The sequence below is a fragment of the Vidua chalybeata genome, chromosome 1 (genome assembly GCF_026979565.1).
Source record: "Vidua chalybeata isolate OUT-0048 chromosome 1, bVidCha1 merged haplotype, whole genome shotgun sequence".
Lineage (NCBI taxonomy): Eukaryota > Metazoa > Chordata > Aves > Passeriformes > Viduidae > Vidua > Vidua chalybeata.
In genome coordinates this window covers 130,574,551-130,590,509 of record NC_071530.1, presented here as the reverse complement: position 1 = coordinate 130,590,509, position 15,959 = coordinate 130,574,551, and the positions used below count along the sequence as shown (strand labels likewise).

The 15,959-nt window shown below is 37.5% G+C and overlaps 1 protein-coding gene across 2 annotated transcripts in view; it reads right to left on the bottom strand.

The window, feature by feature from the left end:
* CPQ (carboxypeptidase Q) overlaps nt 1–15,959 on the bottom strand; it is a 145,505-nt gene that overhangs the window by 95,072 nt on the left and 34,474 nt on the right. The gene's annotated exons all lie outside the window — the stretch shown is intronic.

Sequence of the window (15,959 nt, the reverse complement as noted above, 5' to 3'; positions counted from 1 at the left end):
TCTACAAATTTAAACGAACAATAAAAAATTTAAATTGGGTTATTTTTAAGTCTTCTAAACTGGAAAAAAAAACCCATTTAATTTCTGGAGGATATATGTTAAGGAGGAAATTAGAAAACTACTTTGTACAGCTATATATTATGTAAAATGTGAGAGATTATTCAGTTCTATTTATTGAGAAGAATAATCCTTTCTCAACAATAGCAAGTCATATTGTAATCAGTAACATAACCTGCAGAGTAGATATGCATAAATATTAATTTCACATGGAAATACTTGAAACATAGTACAGTTACAGAGGTCGTACAGGAGCTTCTTCAGAGATCTATTAAGTGACAACAGTTCAGGAAATTATTGCTCCCGATTGTTTACAGCTGAACCTCAATCAAAGGCCAGTGTCTCTTTCCATTGGCTTTGCAGGTCAGGTGACCCATGGCTCACCTTTGAAATAACATTTAACCTGAAACTCAGCATTTCCTGAGCCATGTAATACTCCCTGAGTGGGATAAACTCATGTAGACTTATAAGTTCAGATCTTTTTTTCTTTTTTTTTTTTTTTCCTTTATTTGTCAGAAAAAAAAAAGGCACCCCTCCCTCCCACTTTTAAACTGTGATAACTTGCTGCATATGTTTAATATTTCTTTGAGTGTTTGGGGATAAATCCAGCATGTTAACAAAAAGACTTTCCAAACAATGTAAAATAAACAGACTGAAAAAAAAAAAAAAGGAGAGATGACAGTTTCATGTACTAATGTTAAAAAACCCCAAACCCTACATTCAACAACTGAGCAGAAACTGTTTGTTTCTGGTTATTTTAAATGAATGTTTTTGCCTGTATCTTCTGGCAAGTTTGTCTTAATACTAACATCGTGTACATGCTGAATTGCTGTAATTCAAGTTTTATCACTGATTTCAAGGTCCTTGTTATTTCTCAGATGCTCAACAAAAGAAACCCCTAAAACTGTATTTGTTTCTCCAATTTAAGCATCAAGGATATTTATTGCAGCTGCTCCATCCTGATGTTCCACCACAATTGTGCATAAGGCTTCTGACAACTCACTATGATCCACACATGCCTACAGCTAGCCCAAAAAATAAACCTTGAAGTTACCTGGAAGTGCCATTTGTATACTTAAACTGCCACTCTGCCAAGATTACAAAGGTAAACCCTACTACCCAAATTAAGCCATATTGACACGGGCTGGCAGAGCCAGCAACAGCTCAGATGATACCAGGATCTGACAGGAATGGACAACTGCCCAAATTATTTCTACAAAAAGAGAAATGGACCCTAAGCATGACCAGTACAAAGACACAAAGCAATACCACAGTACTGTAGATTCCTAATGCTGCAAGATGAACTCACATAGAGAACATTTGTGGCAGACAATAAGCATCCTGAGATGCACCTGATGAAAGTTTACATGCATGCAAAACATTCCATTTGTTGAGTATATCATCTACATAACAAATTGCTTAATAAAGTGCTAAAGAGTACATAAAAAGAAAAAAAAAAATCTAAGCGAAGCAAATTAAGTGCCTTTTAAGTAGAGCTAACCAAGAACTGGGAGGGCTACTGGCCATATGGCAAGACCTGAGCAAGAACTAACAAAAAAGAAATTACTAGCAGACTCTGTGTAACAGATCGAGAGAAGCATTCCTGAGTTTGGCTCAAAACTGGGCAAACAGGATGTAGTTCGGTAAAATCAGGAGAAAGAATTTTTTGGGGGGCAGGGGAGGGCTGGGAAGCAGGGGGGATGACAAGAAAGGTGTTTTTTTTTTTTTTCATTGACCCTGAACAAACATGATTTTGGGACTATTATTTCAAAGAAATAATTCCTTGCACTTTGAAAAGAAAATAAAAGGAAAGCATCACATAATGCCAGCTATAGAGATCACAAAGAACCCTGACTCTGAATCAGCATTCAACTTAAAAACATTGGTACCTACAGGTAAGCAAGGTGCACCTCTGGCATTTCCCACTAACACCTGGGAGTTACATTACTGTCTGCTTCAAACACATACTCTCTGAAAACTGCTGTTATCCAACAAACCCTAAATTAATTCTGCTAAACTTTAAGGGCAGTTAGGCTTTTTAATATATGATACCCCAGTTCAATACCACAATTTGGTGTTCAGAAGAGATGGTAAGTAGTTCTCCCATTATTTTTTATTTACTTAACAAAAGCACCTGTTTTGATTTTAGATCTACTGAATCACCTCTCATCCATATTTAAACTATTAATTGAAAGCATATTAATGTTACTACAAACTCAGAGTCATTTGGTCCTGACATTCTTGTTCAACAGCTGACAAAATTCAGATAAAGTGGTTGAGTTTTGCTTTTGATAAATCCCTAGATTTCACATCTTGGAAAGTATTTAAGAGAAGTGTCATGGTATGAATAAAAGCAGAGAAAAGGCTCAAAAAACCCCCCACATTTTCTCTGTTAAAGGTACATGTCAATGGCTAGTAAGAAGCAGATGTTGCTTGTATCTTACACTAAAGTGTAAAGGGAGAATAAAAAAATTCAAAAAGCAGATAGTTTCTCTTCTGAGTAAAACAATCAAATGTGGAGAAACTAAAAAATGTGGATGAAAAGATGTGCTGCTGGTGTCAGGTCAGTTCTAACTCTTCTTGCTGTGGTAGCTGACCTCTCATGCTCTATTACTTTGTTCCTGCACTTCCAACCCCTATTTCTAAGATAAGGTAAAATGCCCAGGGAAAAGTAAATTGTGTAAGAACCAGTGCTTCAAGCTAAACTGGATGCTCTGATAGAAAACAGATCTCAAGTTGAAGCCTTAGAAAATGATAGCAATCTCCTAAGGGGAGAAGTAAGCATGACATTACAAGAACTCTAACACAGCTAAAAGGAAAAATAACCCAACCAATCAAAACTTGATTATACAAAAGCTTAGAAAGATTTATTTCAGCCATAATGTGTATGCACATACCCTCAGTGCACCATTCTTCACATTAACATAGAAAAGCAATCTTTTGGAGTTGGGAAATACAAAAACAATGTTGTCTAAAAATTGCCAGTGTTGTCTAAGTTTGCTCATTCAGACAAACACAATGCAAGACTCCAATTACATATGTGACCACCTATTTTCTACAGGACACATGTAAAATTCACTGTATGAGCCACATGTAAACCAAAAATTCATATCAGATCAGCTAGTTTGTTAATATTGACTTAAATCATAAAATACATTCCTGGGTAGAGCCATGACTACATTAATCACTAGCTATACCCACAGCAAGCCCATAGTCTTAACTCAGTAACAGGCTCACATCTTCCACATACTTTGCTTTTGTTTTTTCACTTGTATATTCTACATATCACAAAAAATCCCCTCATCACATGCAAAGCTTTACATTTTAAAGGGGGTGATGGAACATACTGCAGCAAAACAGGAGGAAAACTACAGATCTTGCTGTCACCATTATCTACAGAGAGGAACTATTCAGGCGTGCCACACTCCTGTAACTTTCTCTGCATCACGAGCAGCATGGCAAAGCCTAAACTCCACGCAAGTAAATCCCCTTTTCCAGCACCACAAACTCCTTACAAAACAAAAGTTGCCCTTGTTTGCACTCCTGCTGTGCATGATCTTCCAAGACACTCACCATTATCTGTATAGAGAGGCCAACTGTAATTGCAATTAGTCAAAATGTCAGAAGTATTGTTAATCTTCTCAGAAGAATTAGGTTGATAAAAATAAAATCAAGACTATTCCCCATTTACAACCACTTGGCAAAACCTAAAAGAAATAAATTCAGCCTAATTTTGTGTTTCTGTCATCATTTGTCCCAAGACTCACTTGCTTTGTTTGCTTCTTATATTGGATTTGTTGGTTCACAGTAAGTTGAAAAGATATCAAGACTGTCAAATTCAAAACCAAATAGGAATACACACAGAAAACTTTAAGAAACTGCAGAGTAAAAATACTATGCAAATATGGAATTAAATAGTATAAATAAATAACGGACTGTAGGAAAGGCTCCAGAAGCTACTAGACTTACCAAGGAAAGTTCCCTTTGAAGAACACAGCATTATTCTCTTACCACATGGACTCCAATTAAATTAACATTTAGAAAACTGCATTTAGTGACTGCTAGACACTCAATAAAATTAGGCTTTACCAAACAAGAATAATAGCTTTGCCATAATTACATATGTCCTAGGTTACAGACTATAACTTACACATACCTGTTTGTATTTCACTTTAATATTCAGTAACATAAGCACCAAGAGAATTCCTCAATAAGTACAGAATCTTTTAAAAATAGCATGGATTAGATATGGTTTGCCAAACAAGAAGCAGAAAACAACTCTGAATAGTAAAATGACCAAATAAAGTTTGATGCATTCTACCCTGGGACTATCCAACTGCTGGGAAAGTAGAACAGCTTTCCAAGAATCTGTAGAAAATGAAAGTTTGCATCAGCTGCTCTTCAACTGAAAAAGAAACTTGCTGGATCTTACAGACATGAGGATGATCCTCCAGCAGCTGACATCTTGAGGGAACTATTTAAGTCATACACCTGTTTGGCCTCCTTCTGCTCAGTATGAATCGCCAAGCTCTGTCCTTCTGTTTACATCCCTGCCTTGTGAGAATGCAGCTGCCTGCTGCACGCCACAATAGGTGCATTAGGAGAGGGCTCCTGGAGTGAACACCACTGGCAACCCAAATTGCCAGCAGCTGCAAGGATTCTGGCTTCATAGGCTTTGTTTGTGATTTTTTTTTTGGTTGAATTTCTAGCTTCTCAGCCTTGAGCACAGGTCTTATTTATATCTTCAGTGACCCCCTCAATCACCAGGGACCAATGCGCAAAGAGAACAAATTCTAAAAAGCTCACTGATAACAGATGTTATATTTTACACCTACAGGAAGGATATAAATAAATCCAAACAAACAAACAAAAAAGAAATCAAGATTCAAAACAACAACCCCCCCTCATTTTCTTTATTTGGAAAGCAGCAAACCAGACAAAGAAGCAACAGAAGGCTAGCAATACAAAAGCAAACTAAGAGATAGAATACTGACCTGCTCTTCATATCATCTCCATTTAATGACATTTTCATTATTATAATTACCTCTTACATCAAAATTATCGAGCACAAATAGGTGTGAAGAGGCATTAGAGCTTTCAGGGTACCATATCAGTCCTTCCAAGTCTCTGATTTATTAGAGATAGGGAGTAGCAGAAAGGGTCAAGCTCTCCCACACACAGGCATATACATACACAGCAGAAACATAAGTCAGCCCTGGCACTGAACAGAATACATCATGGGGCAGCACAGAGAGCTCCCTCCTCCTTTCCAAGGATGGTCATGGTAAAGGGTAACACACAGCCAACACTCAGCTGAAGGAAAAGAGTAGGAATAGAGGATGTTTGTCTTACCACCATAAAACTTCTTCCTTTTAATCAGCTGACCCCTGAGGTAAATAGAGGGGAGCAAAGTCTGAAAGGAGACAGAAGGAAGTCTCAGATTCACAGAAGACCATATGGATGGTGTTTTTCTTCTTTTCTTCCTTCTCCACGCAATACACCATTCAGAGCAGTCTGTTCTTTGGACACTGTCCTCCACAAAAACCAAATCAATCTTAAATTCATATGCATTTAGGAACATCTCCCTTCAACAAGCTGTGGCATGCAAACAAAGCCTCATGGAGATACACTTTTAAAGTGCAAAAAATAAGAGGAGTATCAACAGGAATATAAACGTAGTCAAGGAAAAAACCATAAGGTAGAAATGGCAGTGACAGAGGGTAAACATGTTTCTCAAGTCAGCAGGAGACAAAACGTCTATGTACCAAAGGCAACTATGTGGATGGATTAAAGAGGAGAACTTTTAAAAATAAAAAAAAAAAAAAAATAGGCAGTAGAATAACATAGTTATTATCATCTCAGATAATAAAATAAAATAAATAATAAAATTCCAAGAATAAAATAGAAGCAAGGGATTGGAGAAATCTAGTTATCTTTTCTTCTGTTTTTAAGTACAAGCTTTTCCACTGAAACACTTCCATTAACCTCAACAGAAGGGGGTGGGACAACAAGGGAGAAGATTTTAAAACCTAACTGGATATGAAAAGAAAGTGAAGGGACTGGCTGGATTCAATTTCAAGGAATGAGCAAAAAAAAGCCACTGCAAGACACTTGTCCAATTGAGCCACAATATTTTCAGAAGAAAACTGAAACTCTGAACAATCTTCACTACATAAACGCTTCTTTCACTCCCATGCTTCTAATTACTATAGAATACTAAACATCTTTTTGATGTTCTGTTAAACAATTCAATACTTTACCATTCAAATAAAAAGGAGAATAAAAAATATGTTGGTAAAAATAATACAGGGGAGAGTATCATTTATTTTTTCTCTCAACTGAGAAATTTTAGTACTGTCACTTGAAAGGGACTGCTTTAACTACACCTGATCATTATGTAAGCATAGTGGAGTTACTTAAATTATTTACTGGAAATTGTACTTGTTTCAAATCTAACTTGTCTATAAACAGATAGTGAATTTTACAGAACAAACTGAAATGTGTGCAATTCATAACTATTTATCAAAGAGTTTAAAACAATTGTTCCGTAAGTGCAGCCCAAAGATCACCTGCAGTTGGCAAAGCCGCCTTTGTACACCCAGCTCTCAAAGTGGGCTTTTAATAATTTAATCTACATGAAGCTAAATTTTCACTGGCTTGCAGCTGAATCTTGTGATGTAGCCCACACACTGATTAATACCAGTATTAACAAAACTCCTGTTTTAAGGACAGTGCTTGCTCGCTGATTTAACCACAGAACTCTTCACCTGCAATGAACAGTTGATGGTTGATGTGACCCAGGATACACTGCAAATCACAGGGCAGCACTTCTTCCTGCCAGAGCTATGAAACTGTTGAGCTCCTTTGCTGCAAAAATGCTGCTAAAACAACTCCTCCTTGGAAGTTCATGATTTGAAATAGAACTGTCTAGGACCATCCTTATGAAACCATGACAGCTGGACTGTCCAGCATACAAGTTTTGCTCCCTGTTAACTTTTGTAATGGCCAGAAAAACTCATGTGGAGGTGGAAATAATAATGCATTCAAGGCTAAAATTTCTGCTGCAAACATATTTGGACTAAAACTAAACAAAACTAAAAGCTTCAGATACCTTATGTGGGAGGTCCTAGAGGACTGAATGGAACTCTCAGGAAATTTCCATGGACAAACATCACCTACAAGTCTAATGCTTTCCAATGGTGTTCTCCAAATCCCTGTCATCTTATTGCAATTGCCTGGATTCTGGCATCCTTTCACTAACTGTTAAGCCAGTCCCTAAGTAAAGTCAAAATACTGGAGGAATAAAAAATACTACTCTATATGGGAAGGGTTAAAGGAATCCATCACTGATTGTCACTCAGAAGTACCATACAAAGATTTGCATTACTGAAACCTAATTTTAGACACTGAAAAACAGTTACACATAAAAACATAAGCTGCAGCTGCACTTGTTATTTCAAGTAGCTCTGCTAAAGTTTTCTCATGGGTCTGTCTATTCATGTTGAATTTCTGACAAGACTGAAATGTTAGCATTCTCTCAGACACTGCAGCACACCCTTTCTGTTTTCCTAGATTGTCAGCATTATAGACTTAGTAAAAGAAGAGGGGAAAAAAATCCCCACAGTTTTGTGGAGTTACAGCCTTGAATGGTCTCTCAGATGAACTTGACTGCCCAGGACTTTGGCTGCATGTGGACAGTGCTGAGTCCCTTCTCAAGGTCTTTGAGCTTGAGCACAAACGTTCATTCCTCTAATGCCCTTTATGGAGATACAGAGCATGTACTCAAGTTGCCTGGTCCCTTCACGTAATTTCTGGCACTCCAGTGTTCCCCCAACAGCAACTGCAATTTTCTCAAAACTCCAGACTGGGAGCCCTGAAAATTGTTCTTTCCTTCAATAGAGACTGCAGATAGAGATACTCAGAGGGAGACATAAACTGTCCTCAAATGAGGATCACAAACTGCTTCCTGAGGAGGTGCGTGCAATACACAGATTACAGAAGAACAACTAAAACCTCCTTACATCTCTCCTGGGAATTCACTCTTTCCAAAACTCAGATTTCTGGCAAAATTACAATTGAATCCCAGAACCTGATTTCTAAAGTTCATGTTGTCCTTGAGTATATGAAACTGTTACTAAGAAAAAGCCTTTTACTTTTTTGAAATTACAGCTCATCATGCTCTTTTCAGTGGATTTAATTCTCTCCTGGTGAGTTAATACTGAATTGAACTCAAATCCTTTGAGTTACAGTCAACAAATTATTTTTAAACGCTTACATTTGAAAATACGATATTCCTGCATAATGAACTGTATTCTCTGCCATTCACCTCCTGCCAGAGCCTTCCCACAGATCTGAATCTCAATCTAGCAGAATTCAACAATCAAACTCATAAAAACCCCCATGGTTATACAATGGATTATTTTTCAGCAGTAGTCACCCACTGTTATGTGGTGATACAACCATTACTTGGTTTTAGCATGTGCAAATTGTTGCAGAATCTACTACTGACTACTTAAGCACAGTTTAGAAGAGTTGACTTTTATTGTTGTCCTCTTTACAGTAATCAGTGTACAAATGCTATCCTAAATTAACATTCAAGAAATATTAATATTGTTTATAAACAGGGAATGAGAGATAATACTGTGACCTGCTCAAGATCCCACAGGGGCACATGGCAGAGTGATGAATGGAACCTCAGAATGCCTGGGTTTAATTGAGTCACTTTATTACTCTCCTTCATCTGACAAAAGTATCCTTTCGTTCTTCAGTGCACAACTGTCTAGAATCAATCTGGATTTTTCAGAGCTAAACAGTACTAAGTTTCAATATTTCTTGTTGAGGTGTTTTTGTGTGCTCACAGTCACAAGCAAATTAATGTGAAGAAATCCAAACAGAAATATGTCAGAAGTGATGTGGTTCCTTTCTGTTCTTTATTCTTAGAATAAAAGTTCTTATTTTACATTCACAATAGATTAAAAAGCCATGAAGTGCAGTCAAAGCTTAATCCTGCTTAATAATAATAATAATAATGAACAGAAGCAGATAAAAAACAGTCCCTCTCTGTTTCACAGGATATTTGCAGTATTCACATTAGACAGCCAAGGCAGAAGTACTGTGGATAGTGACCAGGAAATAAAGGCAAGGTGAAACAGTTTAGCAGAAGTCACAGACTACTCACCTAACTAGCTAAAGGAAACTATCTATAAATACCAAACAAAAGCCAGATTTGAAAAGCGAAGTTGGAAGAGAACAAAGTTACAGCTTTAGGTTTGTACCATCATCCTAAATATAGAAACAAAAGGAGAGAAAGTATAAGATGCCTGAAGGAGTGGACAACAGGCAAGTAATCAAAGCTGGCATCACTGGCAGAGCAGAGACAGGAGCTGGCACCTCTCATTTAATAAACCAGATGGAGAAGGATTTCCACCATTTAGCTGTACCCTGGAGGCACTACAAAAGCATTAGTATTTGATGCAACAAGATGGACACAATAAGAGAAATGCAGGTGACTGATTGGATTTGAAGGGGAAAACAAATCTGGAGAAAAGGATTAAAGTAATTGAAATGGTTACACTTCTGAAGCACAAGACATTGCTTCTACAGGGAAGAACTCATTTTTACTGTTGGCCATCAACACCAGCCTACATCTAGAAAACAATTCTAACAACAGCTGTGGAACAATTGGCTCTGACCTCCTAAAAGCACAACTCAAAATTTGTGTGCCACAAACAAGGGCTTTCATCACACAAATAGGTCTAGCTAATCATACTTAAATGTCTGACATACACTGTAGTAAAGATAACAGCAGGGTGAGGCCATCCTATGGGAAGACAACATCTAATGAAAGAATGTAGAAATACCCTACCATATGGACAAGCCACAAGTAAGACTGTGGGAAGTGGAAGAAATAGCAGAAAGAAGGGGCCACCTGCCCTCCTAAAAAGCAGTGCAAGCACTCTTGTAAAGAGAAATCATAATATGTTGGAATAAGCCATACATATTTGATCACATGTTTAAGCGAACAAGGCAAAACAAAATGAGGAATTAGCATTTCCAAATCATCTGCATGTCTGGGGTGTTGACCAGAGAGATTAACTGTGTTAACAGTTGACTAGCAATCAAATATAGTTTAAAATTGGCACCTATATTTGGTTGCTTGTTTGTTTTACATAAGTAAAAAAGCTATATATCAAAGTAAGATTTTATGTTGTATATATGCATATAAATCCAACCAAAGTCCCTGCAAAAACCTGTGCTCACTTTTGGAAATCAGCAGTAAACCTTGAAAAGAGTGAAAGAGTACTTCAAGGGCTTTAGAGCAGATACAACATGTTCCTAAATAAAACTTCAATATATATATATAAGCTGAAATGGTTTTGCAATATGTAGATAAATTTTAGTAACATCATCAAATTAAGAATAATACCAAACAGATTCAGAAAAAGGATCTTGAGTAATACAGGCAGTAGAAACAATACTCAGTGGGAAAAAGGAACTGGAAAACCATGAAAAAATGGAAAAAGACATGAAAAAAAAAATGGATAGGCAGGTGAATCTATATAATAGACCTCTGTACAAGCTGTTACAGCATTGTCTGGACTAAAATTTAAAGTGAGGTGCTGTGTACCTTGAATGTAATCCCAGAATACATGAAGAAACAGAGGCTTTACCTTTTTTTTTTTTTTTTTTTTATGAAAAAAGAGAATATTAGGTTAGGGCACCCCTAACACCAATTCTGTAGCATTCTGGCACAAACATTCTGGGACTATTTAATCTTTTCCAGTTGTCCAGGGCCAAATGCTCATGTGCTCTGGATATTAACACTCCAGATAAAGTGTCCACAGTTACTGCACTCTTACAGAAGAAACACAGAGAATTATAGAGAAACAAAATAACAGTCCACATACTTCTCAGATCTTATCAGCAGCTGAAAATAAATACACATAGTGAGAAACACATTCACTGGCACTGTATTAGTTGGATCCCTCTCTGTAATCGTTATCTGCCTTTGTGTTGTCAGGTTTTCCTTCAATCCTCCACAAATATGGTCACCACAGACTAGTGAGACCCTTGTTGCTGTAATCAAGGAAACCAACTATTGTGAGGACATTAAAACAAACCTGAAGTGATAGGTCAAGACATTATAATCATGTCAGAGTGTTCTGAACTTACTAACAGTTTTCATAGGCACCACAACTCATACAGACTCAGAAGAGGTTGGCAGCACTGAAGAAAGATGGAGCTGATTAGGGAGAAACAGGAAATCATGGGAAATTGCTGAAGTTCCTGGTACTCAACCCACAACAAGCACAGCTGTAACTCCTTATAGACAAGAAAGCCAAAACTTGGAAGTTTTATACACTGAACATCTTTATATACATGAACCAGTAATGCAAAGATGGAATAAAACCTAATAACTTCAGAATACTACCAAACCTAATCAGTGGGTGCTCATGGTACTCAAACAAGATCAGAGTTAACTGTGATATGGGTGGCGATCCAGACCCCAGCTTAATGTATGACTCAGTAATGTTAGGAAAGTCCAGAAGACAAGAAAAAAAAAAAAATGGAATTCTATATTGCTGAAGGTTTGCCTTGGGAAGTTATTGGTGAGGCAGCCAGGATTTCAATTAAGCTGTTATCCTCAGAGCATCTTTTTAGATAACGGATTCTATCAAAAGAGATCTTACTAGCCCTTACCTCTACCAAGTTACAGGACATTGCTTGCATGACTAGACACTAAATGGATGAAACTCTTCACAATTACATGAACATATTCCTGAACAGGAGGAGTCAAAACTAGGAGGAGGTAGTGAAAGCTCTTGTTAGTCTTATCACCATTTTAGTGACTTTGTAAGAAAACAAATATGCCAGGTGTATGAAATTGCACAGAGATTGCAGATGTCACATCAGAAAAAAAAAAAAAAAAAAAAAAAAACAAAACAAAAAAAAAAAAAACCACACCAAAACCCAGTTATACAGTTCAAAGAAAAAAGAGGAAAAAAGTTTGGTAAAAGCCAAAGAGAGATTGGGACTGAAGAAATATATACAGATTTCTCACTATTTGATTCCCTAATCACTGTGCAAATAGCAAGAATCCATTGCACAATACAATAATCTCCTAAAACATAGGCTGCATGTCTTCTAATGACTTCTTCTAAGTCTCTTTTTGGCAGCTACGCTTTGCCCAAAAGTGAGCATTAAAACTGCACTGCAGAATTCAGTCTGGCATATTGGCCTGAAGGGAATATAGGAAGCAAAGTAAAAATTAACAAATTGTCAGTCAACAAAATTTACAGACATCCTGGAGTCTGGAGTGCAGAGCAAATCCCACAGCACACCACTAATTCATATCTCTGAGGGCAGAAAGACAACACTCACGGTGCTGTAAAACATAACTAGAATCTTTCCACGAGCTCCCCAGACACTTAAAAAACATAGGCTGCTCTTATTTTCTCTTGTTAGACCCCAAATAAGGGTTTTATCCTTGCTTCCTGCTCTCCTGGTAGAACAGGAGACAATACTGCTGTATCCCATTGCCACAGGATATTGCTTTAGGACAATCTCCCATTGAGATCTTTCTTATGATCAATTCCTGTTCCTAGTCTAATCCAGTAAGTGAAAAGTGATCACAAATAATCAATGGCACTTCCTGATTTCTTCAGTCATGCTACATCACTACTCTTCCATCTCTACAATCATCACACTGCTTCCTGCTGCTCTTAGGCTTTGTGCATTCCTCAAGCCGGTGCAAAGCTTGGGGAATGGGAAGATGCTGCCTACTCAGCATGCCACCGCTTCCCCTCTATGGACAGCAGAATGGGTCACAAGAAAGATTCCTAAGATGACAGCAAAGAAATTGGTGTATATATATATACACATATATATATATATTCATAGTGGAAGGAAGGGCAGAACAGGAGGGAAAGGAGCCTTCAGGGCTCAGGACACAATAGGAAGATCCAGTTTCAAAGACAAAACCTTCATTTTAAGGGCCAGGTGCATCTTTTCGCTATTAAAACCAAAACCAAACAACGAAACCAACCCACTAAACAAAAGCCAACCAAAAAGCAAAATAAATACTAGTAAAAGTACTTCATCATCCCAGAATTCAGAAAACATGGCAGGGCAAGAAAAGGAAACTGAATCTGTCACTACTGATGTGAATAAGCCCTTATTTTTCTTGGACATGGAGTTTTAGGGAAAGGAAGATTATCTCCTTAGCAAGCAATTCTCGTGTCTGGAACCAAAGGCAGCAGACCAAGCATTGGAAGAGGTGATGTGGTAAAAAGTCCCTGTGAAAGCACCTGAGAGCTGAAAAATTGCACTAATGCACACACATTGTCAGCAAGATTGAGAAGGGCATGACCTGTCTAAGAAGCCATAAGGAATACAATGGAAAACAATTTATATACAAAAAAGTATACATGACTATACATGGTAGGAGAAAATAAATTAAGTGAGATTACAGAAAGGGGAAATTAAGATAATGGAAATGGAAAAGACATGGTTTTCAATTTCACATACATTCCATGAGATGAGGTACTAGCCTTGTGCCATATGTAATGACAAGGATCATCAACGCAACCTCAGTCATAAATCTTGAGTTGCACCATGCCATTAATGACCTCAGCTTTCATCCAGACAAAGTTTTTGATTAGAGCTACTGGAGCTTCACAAGCTGATGGTGTGTCCTGGCCACCTATAGCAAAGAAAAACTGAAGGAAAACACTTACTTCAGGTAAGTATAAGATGCTGAATTTAGTCCAAAAAGAAAAGAACTTGACCAAATATGTGTCCTTGTTAAGAGTCTCTAGATTGTGTCAAAGTACTACTTGGCCTATTTTGGCGTTGTAATATGTTGCCTGTTGAATTTCTTGCATATCGGAGAGATTGCTCTAAGCGTCTAAAAAACCATAATAATAGGGCTCTTGGCATTTACCCTGAGGATTCTTGGGAACTTCCTTTTTGAGTTCTCAGAAAAGCACTCAATTTTGCTTCTTTCTTGAGCCCTTAAAGGAGTTATTATTACAAGATACAGTGTTATGACATTATCTAATCTGTGGTTCTTGAAGAACAGAAGGATTTACTAAAAGTTTTAGATTCATACGAGTACATACACTGCAGAATAAATACTGCAATAGCTAAAGGACACCTTTTTATTTACAAAATGTTTCAAAAATATACAGCTAGGAAACAAAAAACCCCAAAGACTTATGGCTAACTTATCACAGTCAAATAATTTCAGGAGCCTTACAGCTAAACACTTCATTTTTCCTATCTTCTTTGATTATTTAATGAACAAAACAACTGCTGTGAAAAGCAAGCCTATTGTAACAGAAAATAATTTTGTCATCACTATTTCTTCAGTAACACTGCCTGTTGTAGCATGGGACTGGTCATCCAGATTACTGCTCAACTTCAACCATACCTTGTAAACTGAGTATTTTCACTGTAAAACACATCCACTATGAACTGGGAACACCCATTAGTTGGTTTTACACTACAGTAAGGGTATGTATCATTAATCTCAGCACAGTTAAGTTATTAAAGCAGAAAAAAAAATACCCAGATTTCTACAAAAGGTCAAATATTATAGATATTGTTGAATTATTACAATAATACATGCTATTTGGGAAGGTTCATTAAAAATAGTTCTGTTACCCTTAACTCCTAAAACCTATGTTTAAATATATCACCACCAAATTGCCAGTGCTTCAGAAAATTGTTACTGGGAAAAGGAGCCTACAAGAAAGATGGAGAGAAACTTTTTACAAGGGTCTGTAGTGGTAGGACAAGGGGGAATGGCTTCAAACTGATAGAAAAAATGGGTGCTGAAGTCTTCACAAAAGACTCACTGGATGCGGGTCTTCACTAATGATAGCAGAAATAGGATGTCAGTGTCTTCAGGAATTACTAGGTCTGAAGAACCAACCAGAATGGCTGTGGCAATCTCTAGAAGAAATGGGTGTTAATGTCTTAGAAATGGGTCTTAATGTCTCTATGAAAATCAAGCCACCGAATTTGTTACAGAACCCAGACAATTAACTTCAGGGTAATAGGAGAAATGAGTCCATACAAATCTACTGCAGAGCCCACATGGTCTGAACTTCTGATGGATCTGCAAAACCCAGACATCCTTACAACCTTTAGGGGAAAATGACGATACATGTTTTTGGGGGAATATGTGGTAGGGCAGTTTGGGAAGGCCGTACCTTCATCAGTGTGGAAAGGAAGAGGCCAACGTGTGGTTAGGAGTTTAGGATAAAAGGAGGCTGTGTCCTCCAAAACCTCAAGAGAAACCTCACAGGGGAATGGCCTAGTGAACTCTCTCCCTTCATTAGAATAAAGTTGCAGGATTGCTCTGCCTCCTTTATGGACGCTGACATTTCACAGCATGGCTTTTCTGAAAAAAAAAACTTTTAGAGAATAGGTTTAGACTAGACATTAGGAACAAATCCTCCACTGTGATGGTGCTGAGGCACTGAAAAAGGTTGCCTAGAAAAGTTGTGGATGCCCCATCCCTGGCAGTGTTCAAGGCCAGGTTGGATGTGGCTTTGGGCAACTTGGTCTAGTGGAAAGTGTCCCTTACACCAATTAGCTATTAATTACAGTTACCTTCTCCTACATAAGAAACCCCACTCTTACATTCTCTTCTCAATAAAGAGAAGAGAAATAAAAAAAAACAAGAGAATCATTTAACACAAGAGGCAGACAATGCCAAGAGACACAACAGCCGCATAACATTGCAATACCATGTAACTACTGTCATCTCTTCATAGGTCAAGGAAGACGTGGTTGCAAATTTTATTTCCTATTCACTTAGCAATGCTGTTCAAAATGAATGAATCAACTCCTTGAAACTCAACAGCAAATACTTGTCACCAAGTGAGTGTCATGAC